The sequence below is a fragment of the Macaca nemestrina genome, chromosome 14, assembly GCF_043159975.1.
Source record: "Macaca nemestrina isolate mMacNem1 chromosome 14, mMacNem.hap1, whole genome shotgun sequence".
NCBI classification, from domain to species: Eukaryota; Metazoa; Chordata; class Mammalia; order Primates; family Cercopithecidae; genus Macaca; species Macaca nemestrina.
The window spans coordinates 63712225-63732232 of record NC_092138.1 but is presented as its reverse complement, the minus strand read 5'-3'; the positions used below and the strand labels follow the sequence as shown (position 1 = coordinate 63732232).

Below are 20008 nucleotides of genomic sequence, written 5' to 3'. Positions count from 1 at the left end.
GTTTCAGATGAAGCATTTTAAGATTTTCAAATACCTAAAGGACTGGGATTAGGAAAGAAAAGGAGGGTAGACTTCATGTTATCTGTAGCTTCACAGGGAGAACCAGAGCCATGGTGGGAATGTGAATGTGTTCTTACCTCACATTCTCTATGGTAGCAGTTCTTAAACTGGGCCAGAGGCCAGGACACCAGGAAGACACATTGCTCTGTGCAAATGCCCTAGTCTTTCCAAAGTAGATGCTAGGAATAATATTCTAGCAGTAAACATGGCTCTGTTATGTGTGTGTACTATAAACGTGTCCAAAAATCCACCGTGGAACTTAGCACAAGCAGCACATTTCTAGTTTTCTGTCAGTGTTTGCTAATCTTTCCTATATATCAAGGCCTGTCACAAAAACACCATCTTCTTCGTGCATCCCTTTCTTTCCTTCAGTGAGATATGAGCTCTCCATTTACCTGTCCTGTGGCCCTAATACCTTGTCATTGTGTAAAGTTTATGGGTACAGTGTCTTATCCCTATCTTTAATTCCCCCCTTCTTTTTTTTTTTTTTTGAGACAGAGTCTGTCTGCCCAGCTCTGTTGCCCAGGCTGGAGTGCAGTGGCACGATCTTGGCTCACTGCAGCCTCTGTCTCCCAGGTTCAAGCAATTCTTCTACCTAAGCCTTCTGAGCAGCTGGGACTACAGGTGCACACCACCATACCCAGCTAATTTTTGTATTTTCAGTAGAGACAGTTTCACCATGTTGGCTAGAGTGGTCTTAAACTCCTGACTTCAAGTGATCTTCCCGCCTCAGACTCCCAAAGTGCTGGGATTGCAGGCATGAGCCACTGCACCCAGCCTATCTTTAATTTCTTTTTAAGGTAGGTGAAAAGATGTTTCCAAAGCACCTGAACCATCTCATTAAGTAGATTAGGAAAATAATTTTTCCCACTTTATAGATCTGCAAGCAGACTCCCAAAAAGGTAAACAGGCTTAGCCATTACTCAGCTGGAGGTTGGCATGGCCTAGATTAGACCCTCCTTCACAACTTGGAACCCGATTAAGTTCTACATCAAGCTTGAACTTCTCCACTGGCTTTTGAGGCATCTACACTAGGCTTTTTCTCCTCAAAGCTGGCCATACGTGCTACCATTCAAGCCAACTTTCTTTCTAGTAAGTCCAGCCATGTCCTTCACCTTCTTTCATCTATTGGCACCTTGAGGCCTCCTCTCCTCTTAACAATTCTCTTCTGCCCTTTTCACTCTTACACATTCTTCAGAGATCAATATAAACTCCCATTCTTCAGGGAGCTTTCCCTGAATATTCTAGTGAGCTCTTAACCAATCCCAAAGCCTCTATAACCTCTAGCACATAACTTTATACAAATGATATTCTGGTTTAGGGTGTCCACTTTAATGTGCTGTGAGTTTTGTCACCCAAACTCCCCTTTGATCTCCTTGGCAGGTAGCTTCTGCCTCTAGAACTTACAGATTGGTGAAGAAGATTCTTGCTCTTATGAAACAGAACTATAGAAGAATACAGTTGGCTCCTTTAAAGATGAGTTAAGAGTGGAGAGGAGGTTGGGAGATTCTTCTAAGGAGGGGAACAGTAAAGACCTAGAGGGGGATGAGTAGGTGAGAATTAGTAGAGTAGAAGCTACATGTTGGGGAATTAAGGGAAATTCAGGGGAATACAGGGATGGGGCATTCATTCATTATTCAAATAACATCTTTTGAGCATCTGCTACATACAAGACACTGAGCAAAACATAGGAGGTAAAATGATGAATAAAGCAAACATGATACCTACCTTCATAAGCTGGCAATCCAGTAGGAGAGACAGATACTAAACAAAATGCACAAACACAATTACCAACTATGACAAGTGATAGAAAAGGCAAGAAATACAGTAGGAAAAGAGAATAATAAATTATTCTCTTACATTAGATTGTGGATGTCAGGTAAGGCTTCTATGAGAAAGTGATGTTTGAACTCAGACCACAGGATGAGAAGGATTTTGTTCTTACGAGGAGTGACGTGCTCCTGGCTCCCTAGTGGGCAGGGGTCCCTAGCTGAGTTAGCAATCTGAGTTCCTTACAAATTGGCCTTTTCCCATCTTCTCCCTTTGCAGCATTAGGTACGTTTTCAGAAGTGAGGGACATAGAAGAACATAAGAGGGCCAATCCAGCCCTTCTGCCGTTGCTAGCAGAGCTGATAACTGTGCCATCAGCTTTGTTGTAGGGGCTGGAGAAGCTATTAATGGAATTATAAGCTTTAATATTTAATGAGGAAAAAACTTAGGTTTGCTGATGAAGAGCTCCTACCTGAGTCTTCCAACATTATATGACTTGTACACATCCTCCTGGAAATGGAGAAAGTCTCTGGGGATCTTGGAGGAAGGGAAGAGTACCAACCTGGATGTCCTGTTCTTCGTGTATCAGGCATGGGGTTCTCCTTACCACAAAACCCAAATGTATAGGTCATTCTGTCTGGGGGCAGGCTTGCCTCTGGTGGGAAAGCCAGTAGCCACATTGGCATGCAGATTGCAGCAGCTGGTGAAAGGGGCCTCCACTGGGCCTCCTATGAATGCCAAAGCTCTTCCCTGAGGATTTTAGCTTCCAGAAAGTCCTCTCTGCTCTCATCTGACCTGTTGCATCCAGCTCTGGCCTAGACGACTCAGTGAAAGGCCAAGTGGGGATAATGATATGGGGAAGTGGTGGTAGCTCGTGTTTTAGGGAAGAGGAGGGAGAATTATGTGGAGTCAGGGAGGGAGACTAAGTTGGAGGGTGGTATTTAATGTAGCAAACATTGGTACCAAAGGGAACCAGTCAGGAACCAAGATTTGACCATCTGTTAGCCTCCCTATCAACTTCCTGATGGAATCTCATATTTCATATCCTTCATTTGCCATGGGCTCTGTTACAGCAGAGAGACAGTCACAGGAAGCTCCCACAGGAGGAATTGGTTTGAGTATCCTTGAGAAGGTGGGGAAATTAGAATAAGCTAGTGGAGGGCACAGGCCCCAGGGCAGGAGCTGTGCACAGCAGTGGTAAGTAGGCTGGATATATCCTAGCTACTACCACTTTTGTTATGACCTTTGGCCAGCCTCCTAACCTCTTTCAGGCTATTTGTAAAATAAATAAGATCATGTATGTGAAAATGAGCTGCAAATTGCTATATTATTTCTGGTCTAAGTGTTGATGATAATGAAAGGGTTGCTCATTTCCTTTTTCTGTCTGTGATTCCCAAGGGAACTTTTGTGGGAGAGAGTGAGGAGATGGATTATTCTTCTCATCACCAAATGAGAAGAGTCTTTGGCCTCCTCGACAGGGCTGTGGTGAGGCCAGGCTGGAGAAGGACCTGCTTTGTGCTTTCACTGACCTTTGAAAGAGATTCCCATTGAGTGGGGCTGGGCTGGGGGACCTGTAGAGGGCAGCTGAGTCTGTTAGCAGAGTGGGCCTTCCTGGAGATCCCCACCATTGGTGATAGTGGAGGGTGTCCTACTGCTGTTTCAGTTCCCAAAGGTCAATTTTCAGGGCTCATGAAACATATGAAAAAGTCGACATTGCTATTACTCTCCCCCATGTCAGTGGGCTAGAGGAGGCAGATCCAGTTTGCTCACTTCCTTCACATTTTTCAAGGGTTTGCCTTGGAAATTTTTCAAACACATATCCCCTAGTACTTGTCACCCAACTTCAACAACCATCAACACAAGGCTAACCTTATTTCGCCCATACCCCACCTACTGGATTATCTTGGATAATTTAATATTTGAATATCTATTTAATTTAATGTTTGAATATTTGAATTAAATTTAATAATTTAATATTCAAGATAATCCAGTAGGTGGGGTATGGGTGAATAATCATCTATAACATTATACTATCTCTAAAAATGATAATTTTCGACATAACTACCATTATCACACCATTACTGTTAACATGAATACCATTATCACTCCTAAACTCCTTTAATTCCTTAACATCATAAAAATTGATTGGTTTGTTTGGATCTGGCTCACACATTGCATTTGGCTGACGTGTCTCTTTTTTTTGTTTTGTTTTGAGACAGAGTCTCGCTCTGTCACCCAGGCTGGAGTGCAGTGATGTGATCTTGGCCTACTACAACCTTCGTCTCCCAGGTTCAAGCGATTCTCCTGCCTCAGCCTCCTGAGTAGCTGGGATTACAGGCACATGCCATCATGCCCAGATAATTTTCATATTTTCAGTAGAGACAGAGTTTTGCCAAGTTTTCCAGGCTGGTCTCAAACTCCTGACTTCAGGTGATCCACCTGCCTCAGCCTCCCAAAGTGCTGGGATTACAGGCATGAGCCACCATGCCTGGCCTGATATGTCTCTTCTGATCTGTAGTTCTCCCACCACTTTTTCTTTTCTTGCAACTTATTTGTTAAAAACAAAAACAAACAAAAAAAGCTCAGTCCTTTGTCCTATAGAGTTTCCCACTTTCTGGATTGTGTTTATTGCATCCTTGTGATGTTTTTTATCCTATTCTGACTCCTGTATTTTTGCAAATCAGTAGTTAGATCTCAGGGTTTGATCAGGCTTAAATTCAACTTTTTTGTAAAGTATCCTTCTGAGGTGTGATGTGTATGCCACAGTTTACCTTTTGAGGTGTGATGTGTATGTATTTCACACCAGGAAGCACATGACCTATGTTCATCCTATTTTTTGTGATGTTCACATTGATTCGTGGTGTAGTTAACCTGATCTCTCCTTTATAAAAGTTAGCTGGTCATAGTGGCTCATGCCTGTAATTCAGCACTTTGGGTGGCCAAGGCAGGAGGATCACTTGAGGCCAGGAGTTGGAAAACAGTCTGGGTAACATAGTGAGACCCCATCCCCATAAAAAAACATATAAAAATTAGGCATGGTGGCGTGCATCTGTAGTCCTAGCTACTTGGGAGGCTGAGGCAGGAGGATTGCTTGAGCCCAGGAGGTCAAGGCTGCAGTGAGCCATGATCGTGCCACTGTACTGTCCAGCCTGGGTAACAGAGTGAGACCCTGTCTCAAAAATAAAAAATAAATAAAAGCCCCCTTCAGCCTTTCACCTAATGTTTTTACAGCCCTTGACTGTCATTGCCTTGATTCATTATTCCATCAGGAATTTCCTTCACATTTGTACAGCAAAGAACCCTGTTAATTCTCTGCCTTCATACCCCACAGGTATCACCTGATCTCAGGCCCTCTCTCCTTTAGGTCTTCTGCTTCCACCACTGCTCTTATCCTGCACTATCATTTCCTTCCTTATCAGCCCAAGATAGCCCTGGAGTGTCTTCAGTCCACATGTATCCCACCCTGCTTCACTAAGCCCTGTGCTTCTCTGAGGGGAGGGTCCTTACTGAGTGTGTTCTCACTGGGACAGCAGTATCTCACTTCATGAAGCTCCTGCATCTGCTCTCTGTGAATCTTCCTGGGGCTATGCTTGACTCATACTAGGGAGTAGAAGCAACTGTTGTCTTTTCCTCCTCTGGGAGAGAGTTCAGCAAGGTCTGGGTTTATTTTAGCTTCCCAAGGATTTCTGAGCAGCCTTCTTCTATGCTGAGGAGGGTCTTACTTGTTTCCTGAGCTTCCTGCCCCAGCCTGGGCCCTGGCAAGGACCCAAGCCTGGTTTCCTGTTTAGCTGGGCTACAAGCCCGGAGAGGTTGCGGGGAGGGATGGGACAGGCAATTCTAGCACTCTTAGGTCCTTTTCTCTTTCCAGCCAAGTTTAAAAACCTATGTGAGAGCCAGGTGTGGAGCCTGGAGTCCCAGCTACTCGAGAGGCTGAAGAAGGAGGATCACTTGAGCCTAGGAGTTAAAGGCTGTAAGTGCTGTATGATCAGGCCTGTGAATAGCCACTGCACTCTAGCCTGGGCAACATAGTAAGATAACATTTCTTTAAAAATTGGTTTTTTAATTAAGAAAAAAAAAAAAAAAAACCTGTGAGGGCTGGGACACATCAACACCTTCTGGTACTTTGGCATTCCTGTGTTGCCCCAGTATCTCCACCCCTATTGTCTCTCCTCACAGAGGAGAGTATGTACATGTGCCCCAGACAAATACAGTGCATGAACTGAAGGCACTGCAAGCCAGCTCACCAGGGAAGCACACAGAAGTTGAGAACTGCCTCTTGCAAACCTGTACCCACCCTTAGGTCTGGTTCCCTGCCCATGGGAGTCTTGTACCTCTACTACCCAGCCTAAGAGCTGTTAGTCCCCTGAAAATTATGTCCAACACAATGGAGCATCTGATGGAGCAGGAAGTCTGAGAGGTGGAAGCTAGCTAGGGACCAGCTGTGCAACAGCTAGAAAACACAGGGGTCTGTAGTGACAGCTGACCACCCAGGATTCCTGATAAAAGCCTCACAGTCTTGGATACCCTGCCCACATTCCTCCTTATGTCTAGTTCTTCCTGAGGCTATGAGAATCCAGAGGGCCTCATTCTGTTTTGGGAAGGGACCTGTTGCCGATTACTTCTTTGCTCCCCTCTCCTGGGCGGTCACAGAAGGGACTGTGTGAAGCCCTATCCCTTTTATCCACATGAAAGTAAACATCAGAGGAAAGTGTCGCCAAGTAGCAGGAGTGCCCCATGTAGCCCCTTACACTTCAACAGCTTCCACTCACTCTTACTATAAAGACTCAAATCCTTAATAAAACCCTAATATGTGATCTGGCTCCTGCCTTCCTCCTCAGTTCATCTCATACCACATTACCCCCCATCACTGCATTCAGCCTCACTGGCTTTTCCTCCACTTCTCTAATGTCCCAGGCTCCCTTCTGCTTGAGGGCCTTTGCGCATAATGTTCTTGCTGCCTGGAATGCTTTTGCTGCACCTTCTACCTTTTTTTTGTTGTTGACTCCTACTCATCTTTCAGTTCTTAGCTTAGCTATAGTTTCATCACAGAGAACAATCCCTAGACTTGGTCAGTAGTCTTCCCCTTATTGCACTTTTCACATTTATAATTTTACTTAAGTATGTATAATTAGTCTATTAACATGGGTCCTTTTGAAGGCTGTTGCATGAAACCAAATTCATTTTTACTTACCATTTGTCTCCTGTGCCTTCACATAATGGACATTCACTAAATACCTTTTGGTTGAATGAATGAATTACTAAATGAATTGTCTTCTAGTCTCATTTACTTGGTAACCCCATGTCGTATCTGACATTCAACCATACACCCTGCAGACGTGTGTCCTACTGTTTAGAAGCACTTACTACTTATCTGCCACCAGACACACAGTGTTTCATTTAATCCTCTCAACTCTGCAAAGAAGGTATACCCTTAATCTACAGAGAAGGAAAGTGAGACCCAAGGTCACACAACCTAGTAAGCGCCAAAACCATTTCAAGCCCAGGTGGATGGAGTCTAAGGCCATGCTCTTAACTGTAACACTACACTGCCCCCTTTTGGTATTTTGGAGCATTGTCACTGCGCCCTGGTTAATTCAACAGTCCCCTATCTTTTAGAACTGAAAGCCCCAAGAAGCCACACTTCAGTTTAGCGCTCCCCTTTTGGCCCTGCTGTAGAAGGACACGGAGGACAGAATTCAACCAGGACTCCCCAGGGTTCCAGGGTGCATATGTCTCAGGGTCTCTCACCCCATCTGTTTCCATGGATCCTTTGTAGCCTCCAGATCATAATGTAGTGTCCTGTTTTAAAGAGAAGGGCCAGCTGTTGAAATGGCCTGATCCGGCAGTGTCCTGGAGAGTAAGCATGACCTGATTAAGATCCTAGTCAAGATAATTGAGAGGAAGAGAGTATAGTGTTTGTCTTCTTGTGATTTCCTCATGAAAGATAGAGCCCCGAAAATTGACTTCAAGGCTTTCCTGGGAAGTGCAAACTCATTAAGAGGGCAATGCCTCTTGCTGCTGATTCTCATAGCTCCAGTTAGTCCACATCCCAAGTTCCTTTTGGGGGAAGGGAAATTAGGACTGATGAATACTTTAGACTAGATGGAAACAAAGTAAATGAGGAGAGAGCAACATAAAAACAAACAAACAAAAACCAGCTACCCTTTGTTGTATGTACATGCCAGGCATGCTGCAAAGTGTTCTATATACATTCTTTCATCTCATTCTAACACCAGCCTTGCAAAGTAGGTAATATGACACCCATGAAGGGAAAGGGACATTAAGAAGGATAACTTGCCAAAAGTCATACAACCAGCTGGCTTGAGAACTAATCTAGGTCTTTCTAAACCCAAGTACCTCCCACAGCCAGTTGGTGAGAGTATACATTGTCACAGCCTCTCTGGAACAATAACTGGCAACAATGTCTCAAAATATAATGTGTGCATTTCCCATTGACCCCCTCAGCTATTCTACTTCTAGGAATTTCTTAAAGAAATAGACAAACATATAAAGACACTCTTTAATAAGAAATTATCATAGGCCAAGCTCTGTGGCTCATACCTATAATCCCAGCACTTTGGGAGGCCAAGGTGGGAGGATTGCTTGAACCCAGGAGTTTGAGACCAGTCTGGTCAACAAAGCAAGACCTCATCTCTACAACATTTTTTTAAAAAATAGCCAGGCATGGTGGCATGTGCCTGTAGCCCAGCTGCTTGGGAGGCTGAGATGGGAGGATCACTTGAACCCAGGAGGTCAAGGCTGCAGTGAGCTGTGGTTGCCACTACACTGCAGCCTGAGCGACAGAGTGAGACCTTGTCTCAAAAAAGAAACCGCCAAAACCCCAGAAATTATAATAATTATACATAAATACATATACATAATTTTATAATATTATAGTTATAATCGATATTATAATAGTTATTAGTAGCTGCAACATTATAATAGTGAGAAAAAGGTGGAAAAAGAGCCATCTAGGCTGGGCGCGGTGGCTCACACCTGTAATCCCAGCACATTGGGAAGCCAAGGCAGGTAGATCACTTGAGGTCAGGAGTTCCAGACCAGCCTGATCAACATGGTGAAACCCCATCTTTACTAAAAATACAAAATGAGCCAGTTGCGGTGGTGGGCACTTGTAATCCCAGCAACTTGGGAGTCTGAGTCAGGAGAATCGCTTGAATCCAGAAGGCAGGGGTTGCAGTGAGCTGAGATTGTGCCATTGCACTCCAGCCTGGGTGATACAGTGAGACTCCATCTCAAAAAAAAAAAAAAAAAAAACCACACACACACACACAATCTAAACCTTCATCAGGGAGGACTGATTTAATAAATCATGGTACCTCCATCCCATAGCATACAGATGGGCAGCCTTTTAAAAGGAGGATGTAAATCTAATATGAATTGACATAAAACGATATTCACGATAGGTGTATTTCACTGTGGTAAAGTGCACATAACACAAAAGTTACTGGGTAAAATACATATGGAAGATGGATCATCTGATTCCATCTGTGTCTAAATTGGTATATATGATTACATATTTTTAAAGTCTGGAAGCATAAAATAAACTGGCAACAGTAATGAATTATAGGAGAACTTTCATATTCTGTATTCACCTTTCTGCATTTGAATTTGTTATGACAAAACAACATCACCTTTTTCTTTGAATTTTTTTTCCATTTGGGGAAACAAATGGTCAAAAATCATGCTCTTTGATTCTGTCATTTTTACCCAGGTGATAGAGCTCATGCTTTCCATATTTTTTAATTGGGTATGCATACCAACAAGGGAGTAAGATGAATTGAGTGTGGAAATGCTGACAGAGACCTGTGTGTCACTTCTGTAAACAATCTTGTTCCTGCTACACACCCCGGCTTCGATGTGCCACACTTGACTCATATCTTCCCAATTCCTTCTCAAGTTCTACAGAGCCCTGTAGCTTCTAGGAGGCAGGGCATTTCTTATCTCTACCAAAAATACAAAAAGTTAGCCAGGTGTGGTGGCACATGCCTGTAGTCCTAGCTACTTGGGAGGCTGAGGTAGGAGGATCGCTTGAGCCCAGGAGGTGGAGGTTGCAGTGAACTGAGATCCCGCAACTGCACTTCAGTCAGGGTGACAAAGTGAGACTTTGTCTCAAAAAAATAAATAAATGAAATAAAAAAAAGAAAAAGAAAACCATTAACACTGAGCAGATACATTCCTGTTTCTTACTCCCTGTTGAGAGATCTCCCTACAGTTCCACTTTCACCATATAAGAAAAGGAAAGCACGGGGACAGATTTACTCTCACATTCCCCAAGGTAAAACTGTGATCACTAATACTTGAATGTTCTAGATGGTTCTCTTTGGCTTCTGGCCTTTCTCCCATTAGTGTTGTCTCTTGTGTTGTGGTTTTCTGTATGGCCAGTTTATGTGGTAAAGTTGGAAAGGGACCAGGAAACTTGGGACCCAGTTCTGATTATGGGACTTAAGGGAAGTTACTCTGCTTTATAGGGCTTCAGATTATTTTTCTATAAAATTGAGATAAATGATAGATGGATTATCAGAGATTAAATGAGATAAAATGAGGAAAAAGCCTTGAAGTTTTAAGTTGCAATATAAAAATAAATATCTATATTTTCTGAATTTAACCTTTTCTGATTTGTATTGTAAACTCTTATGTCAAGAAGCATGTCTCTAAATCTGTTTACTGTGGTATAGCAATTTAATAGGAAGGTAGGAGATATACTGAAGAATCTGGAGAGGCCACTTCATTCTTAAAACCAACCTGAGGAACGGGGAGGAGAGAGGAGAGTCACAGGCTTATTTCCTACTTGATTCACTTCTGTATTGTTTTGCTTTCCCCACTGAATATGCATTACTTTTATAAGTTAAGGAAACCAATACAGATTTTTTTTAATGCTTAAAATGATATAGTCAGTCTGGATATAGAAATTGGAAGTCATCTGCATAGAGGGCTGACAGTTAGGGCAAAGAGATCAAAGGATTTAGAAAGATGGCAGTTGGAGGAGCAGCCAGATTGGCAAACTGGGGTCATGTTTTTAAAACTTATTGGATGTCAAGTTGAGGAGTTTTTAAGTGGTAGGAGCTATCAGAAGGTCTTGAGCAAAGGAGTACTGCAATCAGAGCAGTGTTTAATTCTCAGAAGAGTCTTTTAACAGTGACATATAAGATGAGTTGGAGCAAGAGGAGACAAGGTGGGGAGATGAGTGGGTTACTACTGCAGTGATCCTGGAATATGTTGAGAAGGGCCTGATGCAGGATATTGGCTGAGAATTTTTTTTTAAGCTAAACGTTAGATATTCTGCAGAACTTTCTAGGTTCATGATTAGTTTCCCATAGAGATAAAGGGGAAAGAAGTAGATCAAAATGAGCCCACAGGGAGGTTAAAACAGGAGCCAACCTGAAAGTGTTCTCAGTGGCCAAAGCTGGAACCATTTGAGCAACAAAACAAATATGATAATATTGGATTATAACCCCCCAAAATAAATATACATTAATCCGTACTGATATATATACATGATTGAATAAATAAGTAAATGGAGGAGAAAGGATAAATATTTCTTTCAGAAGGATTCCAATTTTTTATATATGAAGTGAATACAAAGACTCTCTGGACTGTCTTTGTAACTCTTCTGTAAATGTAAAATTATAATAATAATGGAATAATATTATAAATATAATCAATATAATAAAATTGAATAATAAGCCAGGCATGGTGGCTCATGCCTATAATCCCAGCAACTCAGGAAGTTGAGGCAGGAGGGTCCCTTGAGGCCGGGAGTTCGAGACCAGCGTGGGCAACATTGTGAGACACTACCTCTTTAAACAATTTTTTAAAACTACTTCAATAATTAAAAGTTTCTAAAATGATACCCCACTGCCCCTCCCCATTTTTGAGTTTATTTAACTGGGAAAGTGGTTTGCCAATAACAAGATAAAGATAGTTAAAAGGAAGAACGCAGTTGGGGGAGGAACGTGACATCAGTGGAAACAGTAGGCAGTTGGAAATGGGGTCTGGAGAGAGAGGTCAGAGCTAGAGATATGGGCTTGGGATTATTATTATTATTATTATTATTATTTTTTTTTTTTTTTTGAGACGGAGTCTTGCTCTGTCGCCCAGGCTGGGGTGCAGTGGCCGGATCTCAGAGAGCTATTACTTGAAATAATATGTTTATATGAGATGCGAAGAGAGAACATGTGGAAAGAGAATCACTGACCACTGGGAAAGGCACTTATGTCTAGAGTTTAAGAGGAGGAACAGTAGGCAGGGCAGTCAAAACAAAGAGACATATAATGTTTCCATACAAGCCAAGGGAAAATAGCTTGCAGAATAATGTGGTCAGCACTGTCCAATGATGCCCAAGGTTGTAGAAGATCACCTGAGAAAAAGCCACGGGCTCAGCCACCAGGAGCTCAGTGCTGACTGCAGGGAGAACAGTGTTAGAGCAGGTAAGGAGAGGTGAGGGTGGTGGATGTGAGAATAAATTGCCAGGACTCAGAGTGAGGAGCAGGCTTGCCCAAGCCAGGCAAAGAGACTGACATAAGGAGCCCCTGGAGAAGAATGGTACACCCTGGGCACAAAGGCAGAAAGTGATGGTCAGAACAAGTGGGTGAAAGGGCTGAGGCCCAAAGTTCAAGAAGAGAGAACTTTGACCAAAAGGAAGCCCCCTGCCATCTCCTGGCTGTGGCTGTGGCTGTAGAATGTAGGCTGGAAGCTACAGGTACTATTATTTTCCTCATGTTAAAGATGAAACACTGAGACCCAGAGAGGTTAGAAACTTATCCAGATTACACAGATAAGTAAACGGCACAAATAGGGCTTACTCCAAAACCAATGCTTTTAAGCACTGCGCTATACTGCCTCTTACTGACACACTCACATGCGTGCACATATGCACATACATCCAAGGACCCGGGCTGTGTACCAGGAGATTAACACTGGATAGCTCTAGATAGTAGGAGTAAGTTTATTTTTTTTCCTTTTTCTTTTGTGCTTATCTGGACTTTTTACAGTGACTATGTACTCCTCTTTTTAAAATGTTTTTATTTTTTATTAGCTTTTCTTAGAGGGGGGTCTCAATGTGTTGCCCAGGCTGGAGTCAAACTCCAGGACTCAAGCAATCTTCCCACCTGAGCCTTCCTGGTAGCAGGGACTACAGGCATATGCCACCACACCCAGCTCTCTCCTCTTGGATTTAGGAAAAGAAATAATTATTTTATTTAATTTAACTTTTAAGTTTTGGTGCTCTTTGCCAAATTTCTGTGATATCTATGAGGGAAACAAAGCAGGTGCATTCTGCTCAAGTGCAGACAAAAGAAACCCTACCTTCTCTGCAGCAATACAGGCTCTGCAGTGACAGGAAGGAGAATCTGGCATGCATGTATATGTGTGTGTGAGTATGTGTGTGTGTCCGTGTGGGTGCAGCAGCTGCTGAGGGCAGGGGAGGAGCTGATGAGCTGTCTATTGATTTATCACATGGAGAATTCCCTTCCTCCCCTATGGCCACTTTGTCCCCAAGCCAGGTCCATTTTATCCTGAGCTTCCAGAGGGACTGGGAGATATTTTTTCACATACACCAAGAAACTCTGCCTCACCCCTTAAAAATCTGGCCAGGCAGCCAGGCTGCTGGCACGAAGCCTAGGCTGCAGCCGTAGAGAGTGATTGGAGTCATGCAGGAGCTGCTTCAGTTCATGCAGGCCATGGGTCCAAGCAAGCAGTTGGTATCAACAATGGGCAGAGATGAGCCAGTGGCATGTAAGATCGGCATTAACCAGCAGGCAGGGCTCTTGCCCAGAGCCTCCAAGGACTTAAGGGGAGGTGGTTCAGAACCCTGGAGAGCTCCTCCTGTTTGTGCTGGGTCTGAAAGGCCTGGATGCTGTGTCCTTAAGGCCTTGTGCCCATTTAACTTCTTGTTGTTGTTGTTTGGAGACACAGTCTCACTTGGGCATCCAGACTGGAGTGTAATGGCATGATCACTACTCACTACAGCTTCCACCTCCTAGGCTCAGGTGATCCTCCCACCTCAGCCTCCCGGGTAGCTGGGACCACAGGCATGTACCACTGTGCCCAGCTAATGTTTTATTATTGTTTGTTTGTTTGTTTTTTGAGACGGAGTCTCGCTCTGTCACCCAGGCTGGAGTGCAGTGGTGTGATCTCGGCTCACTGCACGCTCTGCCTCACGGGTTCACACCATTCTCCTGCCTCAGCCTCCCAAGTAGCTGGGGCTACAGGTGCCCGCCACCACACCAGGCTAATTTTTCATATTTTTAGTAGAGATGGCGTTTCACCATGTTAGCCAGGATGGTCTCGGTCTCCTGACCTCGTGATCCGCCCACCTCGGCCTCCCAAAGTGTGTTTTCTTTTCTTTTCTTTTTTCTTTTTTTTTAAATTTTTGTTGTAGAGACAGGGTTTTGACATGTTGCCTAGGCTGGTCTCAATATCCTGGGCTCAAGAGCTCCACCCACCTCAGCCTCCCAGAGTGCTGGGATTACAGCGATGAGCCACTGAGCCCTACCGTGCCTATTTAATTTTGAATAGCCTTCCTGCACATATCTCTGGCTGTGAAAGGGGCATGGCCTCTTCTCTTTCAAGACCAGTCCTGTATGTAGGTCTAGGGATTCCCCCTTATCCCCTCCAGGTGCTGCCCTACCTCCCCCACACATGTTTAGCTCTCTGTTGAGGTCACCATCACTCTGAAGATGAAGTAAGCTTGCAAGACAATTATGTCATCTCCTGAGCTGTCCCTGGCCAGGGCCTGATACTCTTAATACTTCAGGATAGTAGGAGTCCTGGGGATGGGGTAAGAAACCAGTGGAACAAGGGAATATTAAAAGGTCCTTTGTCTCTAATACCGTTGTACTTCCCTCTTCAATCTGGGAGAAGGGAGCATGAGGAGGGGAAATTAAGGAGAGACACTGAGCAGGTTTCAAGGCCTGAAGCAGAATCCTTTCATGAGCCATCACTGGACTTTCGGCCTACCAGTAGGAATCTACTTAATTTAAACATGTCTTTTTTTGCAGGGGGAAGGACATTGACATGAGTCGGGGGGCAAGGTTGTAGCAAATGGAAGCAGAAGTAAAACTAGCGAGTCTGGAGACTTGCAACCTGCCACCCCCACCCTAGTCATGCATGTGGCCCCCAGAGCCCACAAGCAGAGAAGAGTTAAATTCGCACTATAGAGGGATTTCCTCCCAATTCCCCAAGTCATGTGTGAGGAGTCTGAAAGGTCAGAAGAATCATAATCATATACTAGGGATTGAATTTTCTGGTTGAAAGTTCCTCCTGTACCTCCAGGTCTTTTCCATGGCTAAATGAATCAGAGCAGCTCTCACTTTATGATTCCCTGAGCCTGGTGAGTGAGGAGGGTAAGTGTGCCTGGATTGAGGCTCAATGAAAACACTTAGGACCCTGTTCCTCTCAACCAGCCCTGCTCTGGAATTTGTGCAAGGCCCTCCTCCTTTTGAGACCTTGTTTTCTTCACCTCTCTTAGGCTTCTCAGTCCCTTACTGAAGGAACTGTCAAGCCCAAAGGCATGCATATACCTCAAAGAATCTCCTAGTCAAAGAAATTGATGCTAAATAATGAAGCCCTGAGAGAACAACTGCAGGCTCCCTCTTCTAGCACCAACCAGTCATAGTGGGAGGGGAGAGCAAGGAGAAGAAAAGAACTTTTGGTGTTCACTAAGCCTTGAGTAGGCCTGGCAGAGTTTGGGCTGGAAGGACTAGGACTGCCCCCAGCCCACCTCAAGAGGTGTTGCATGATAGTGCTCCTGGAGATGGGGCCATTGACAATGTAGTAATGAATTTATGGGTGAAAAAATGTTCAGAGGATCTGGATCCAGGCTGTCCCTCAGCTTGGCTTCTCTCTTGCTCCTGGAAACAGCACATTCCAGCTTCCAGCAGAGGCCCTTACTGTGGGGTTTAAGCACAGGCTATTTTAATGCACAAGGAAGCCTGGAGAAGAAACAAGAACAGATGAGGACTTTGCCAGATCCCAAGAGGGTTTGTTTGTGTTGGGTTTTGTTCAAGTGGAACAGACCTAACTTCAGCCAGAGCTCGCTCTCAGTCTGCTCTCAGGGGCAAAGGCGCCCAATGTTTGTCTTCCTAATAGCGGATGCTCTGTAGTCATTGTTTTATTTAGGAGCTGTGATTATGTGTACACAAACCTTACTAAATTGAATACAATCCTGAGCATTCAGAAGAAGAAACAGTACAGGACTCAGGGGAGGGCGCAGCGGGCTGGAAACAAGGGCCCATGAATTCTAATCCCAGGGCTGCCATCTGGCATTGACCTGGGACAACTCATTTCCTCTCTACCCTGGAGGCTCTTTCTGGGATCTAAGGGCCTGAATAAAAACAGACCTAGAAGCTCAGAAAGTGAAACAACCTGTCTAGACTCTCAGAGTCAGTGCAGTTCACAGGTAAACCGTTCAGAGGCCCTACTCTCCAGCCAGAGGTTGTATTTACTATTCCAGGAGGTTTCTTGCATTTTCCTTTGCCATCATTTGCCCTTATGTCTGAACCCCGAAAAGCTTCCCTGCCTTGGGTGTTTACTGCCTGGTGAATATGGTTACAAGCCCCAGGTTGTTAGAAAGCACTCTGAACAGACAGAGGATCAGAACAGCCCCACTCCTATCTCCTTCCAAAGAGTTTTCTGGGCCAGGCGCGGTGGCTCAAGCCTGTAATCCCAGCACTTTGGGATGCCGAGACGGGTGGATCACAAGGTCAGGAGATTGAGACCATCCTGGCTAACACGGTGAAAACCCGTCTCTACTAAAAAATACAAAAAAAAAAAAAAAAAAAAACAACTAGCCGGGCGAGGTGGCGGGCGCCTGTAGTCCCAGCTACTCGGGAGGCTGAGGCAGGAGAATGGCGTAAACCCGGGAGTTGGAGCTTGCAGTGAGCTGAGATCCGGCCACTGCACTCCAGCCTGGGTGACAGAGCGAGACTCCGTCTCAAAAAAAAAAAAAAAAAAAAAAAAAAAAAGAGTTTTCTGATGGTTTGGATTCCAAGCTGGTTTCCCATTCTTCTGAACTCAATAACAAGAGTTGGGCCTTAATCATTTGATTGTGGAGGTATATATCTGCAAGCTAATGGCTGATCTTAGCCCTTTAGTCACAAAGAAACCTGCATCTATCTGCTCAGTTTGTTGTTAGTCTCCATGAGAAGTTGACCTGAAATTGAGTTGCTGCTTTGGCTGTGGACCCTAAGTGGAGTTTTAACTAGGCCAAGCCTTCAGGTGAGTTGAGGGAGGGTTTGGGGGCTCCTACTTTGACTGTTCTCCAAAATAACTTTCAGCCCCTGACCAGAGGCTTACAGTGAAGAAGTAGTCCTACAAAGAGCACAAAATGAAACATCTGTCTGTGGGACACCATTAGACAAGACCCCAACATGGTCTGATAGGTCAGCAGTGTTTGCCACCTCTCTATTATAGAAAGATCCTTGCTGTGCCTTCAAATCAAGTAGAAGGCAGTGTTTGTCTTTTCAGATTATGGCCTTTCATTTTCTATGCCAAGCATTGGGAGGACACAGTGGAGGCAGGCACGGTCCCTACCTTCATGAACATTTATTAAACAAATTATACAAATAGTCATTTAAATAAAATTTGCTAAGTGCATGAAAGAAATGTATGGGGGAGCCGGGGCTGTGAGACTACATTATAGAAGGATCTGACTCAGCCTGGCATTTATGGGAAACTTCTTTTAAGAGATGATATGTCCCAGCCTGGGCAAAATAGACTCCATGTCAACAAAAATATGTATGTATACAAAAATTAGCCAGGTGTGGTGGCGTGCACCTGTAGTCCCAGCTACTTGGGAGGCTGAGGTAGGTGGATCATTTGAGCCCAGGAGGGTGAGGCTGCAGTGAGCTGAGATTGTACCACTGCACTCCAGCCTGGGCACCTGAGTGAGGCACGGTCTCAAAAAAACAAGAGGTGATGTGTGTCAGCTGAGGCCTGAAAGATGCAGTAAGATTTAACCAGAAGGGGAGCATGAGGTTAAAAAGGATATTGATGCCCCATCAGGAGTAAAGAAGACCAGTGTGCAAACTAGTGGCACAAGATGAGATTGGGGAGATAGAAGGAAAGGCAAGTGACTGCTCCTTTACCATCATTCTTAGCCTGGTCTGGGGGAAAAAAAAAAAAAGTGCTGTTTGAGACCACCCAAACTGCTGTTCCATCTTCCTAGGAGCAGGGGCCTCGCAGGAATGCTCAGGGAGAGGTGCTTCTAGCCCTAACCTGGGGATCACACAAATGGAGTGGTCCTCACCTGGCAGCATAGTTCAGAAGAGGCAGGAGGAAGAAAAACTAGGCACTCACTTTCCCTGTAATTCTCTCTATATTTTTCCATTGCTCAAACTGTTTATCAATACATGACAGAAGCTATTTCCCTATTTAGATGGTTCTACTGGGAATTCCACACCACCACCATCCCTCCTGAGGCAGATTTTAAAGTCAGCTTTCAAGATTTTATACTTGGATTTCAGAAACTAAATTACATTACTACGTCCAGTGAGACGGCGCCATTGCCTGTTCCTATCTACATGCTCCAGGCACTGTGAGGCCGATAACATCAGCATGTGGAAGCAGCTCGATCCAGACAATTTGCAGCTGGCTTGAGCTGGGCCAGTGGTGGGGAGGGGGAGGATGCAAAATTATCTCAGAATCCAAAACAGCCCAGGGTGTGCTATGGACTAGGATCTGGGATTTTTGGGTTCTTTCCATATACCATCATTTCTCCTATCTATAAAGATACAACTCATCTTAGCCCCACCTGCACATAACAAGGAGCTGAAAATTACTCTCCTAAACATCATAAGAGGACAAAATCACTGATGTTTCAACATTTGGGATGTTTTCATTGGAGTGAAAAATAGAAGGGAGTGGTGGAAAGAGTGAAACCATCATTCTGAGCAAACTGTCACAGGAACAGAAAACCAAATACCGCATGTTCTCACTCATAGGTGGGAATTGAACAATGAGATCACTTGGACACAGGAAGGGGATCGTCACACACCGTGTCCTGTTGTGGGGAGGGGTTTGGGAGGAGGGGTAGCATTAGGAGATATACCTAATGTAAATGACGAGTTAATGGGTGCAGCACACCAACATGGCACATGTATACATATATGTTGTGCACATGTACCCTAGAACTTAAAGTATAATTTAAAAAAAAAAATCAATATCCTACTGCCTGTGAAATTAAGTGTCCATATAAAAGCCAAAATACTCCTTGAAATGGCTATTCTGTGCTTCTGTGAAGTCCAGATGTGAAGGCCTTATAACTAACCCTCTGACAGCCACAAGGTTGCAGAGTGGGTAAGACAAACTATTGCTCCCCTGCCAGGAACAAAGGAATTTTGGAGTTTCTAATTCTAACCAAGATTTAATTCTACAGAACAAGCATTCCCTTCACAACAAAAATATTTCAGCCTGTTGGGTTACTTAAAATGCACCAAATAGCATAAAACATTCATTCAAGTCTGACAGCATTCACAGACCTACTTTTGTAAATAGCCAAACACAGGCTGTTCTTTCCCAGAATATGATTTTTTTTTTTTTTTTTAAATAATGCAGTAGGTCCCCAAGGTCAGAGTTTTGGGAAAAGTCAGTCTATCCTCATTGAGGCTGTCAGTCCTCTGCCCTTGTGTGAGCCTGGCTTTCCTGCACCTCAGTGCACTGCCCACTCGCTCATAGGTGTCAGTGTTTACATGCAGGAGACAGAAGAACAAGGATCTCCCCCTAACTTTAACTGCACATTTTTCAACTTCTCCAAGCACAGTGGAGGCGTGCAGGTTACTGACTACATTACTGGCTCTAAACACTAATAATTAAGTCAAGTGATTATTTGTATTTATTCATTTGTTTATTTTATTTATTTATTTATTAAAAGACAGAGGTTTGTTCTTGTTCCCCGGGCTGGAGTGCAGTGGCACGATCTCGGCTCACTACCACCTCCGCCTCCCAGGGTCATGAGATTCTCTTGCCTCAGCCTCCCAAGTAGCTGGGATTACAGGCACCCACCACCATGCCCAGCTAATTTTTGTATTTTTAGTAGAGACGGGGTTTCACCATGTTGACCAGGCTGGTCTCAAACTCCTGACCTCAGGTGATCCGCCTGCCTTGGTCTGCCAAAGTGCTGAGATTACAGGTGTGAGCCACTGCGCCCAGCCTCATTTGT

General features: G+C 44.2%; 1 protein-coding gene across 8 annotated transcripts in view; it reads left to right on the top strand.

Annotated features, from left to right (window-relative positions):
- LOC105485675 (family with sequence similarity 219 member A) overlaps positions 1–20008 on the top strand; it is a 58484-nt gene that overhangs the window by 12255 nt on the left and 26221 nt on the right. The gene's annotated exons all lie outside the window — the stretch shown is intronic.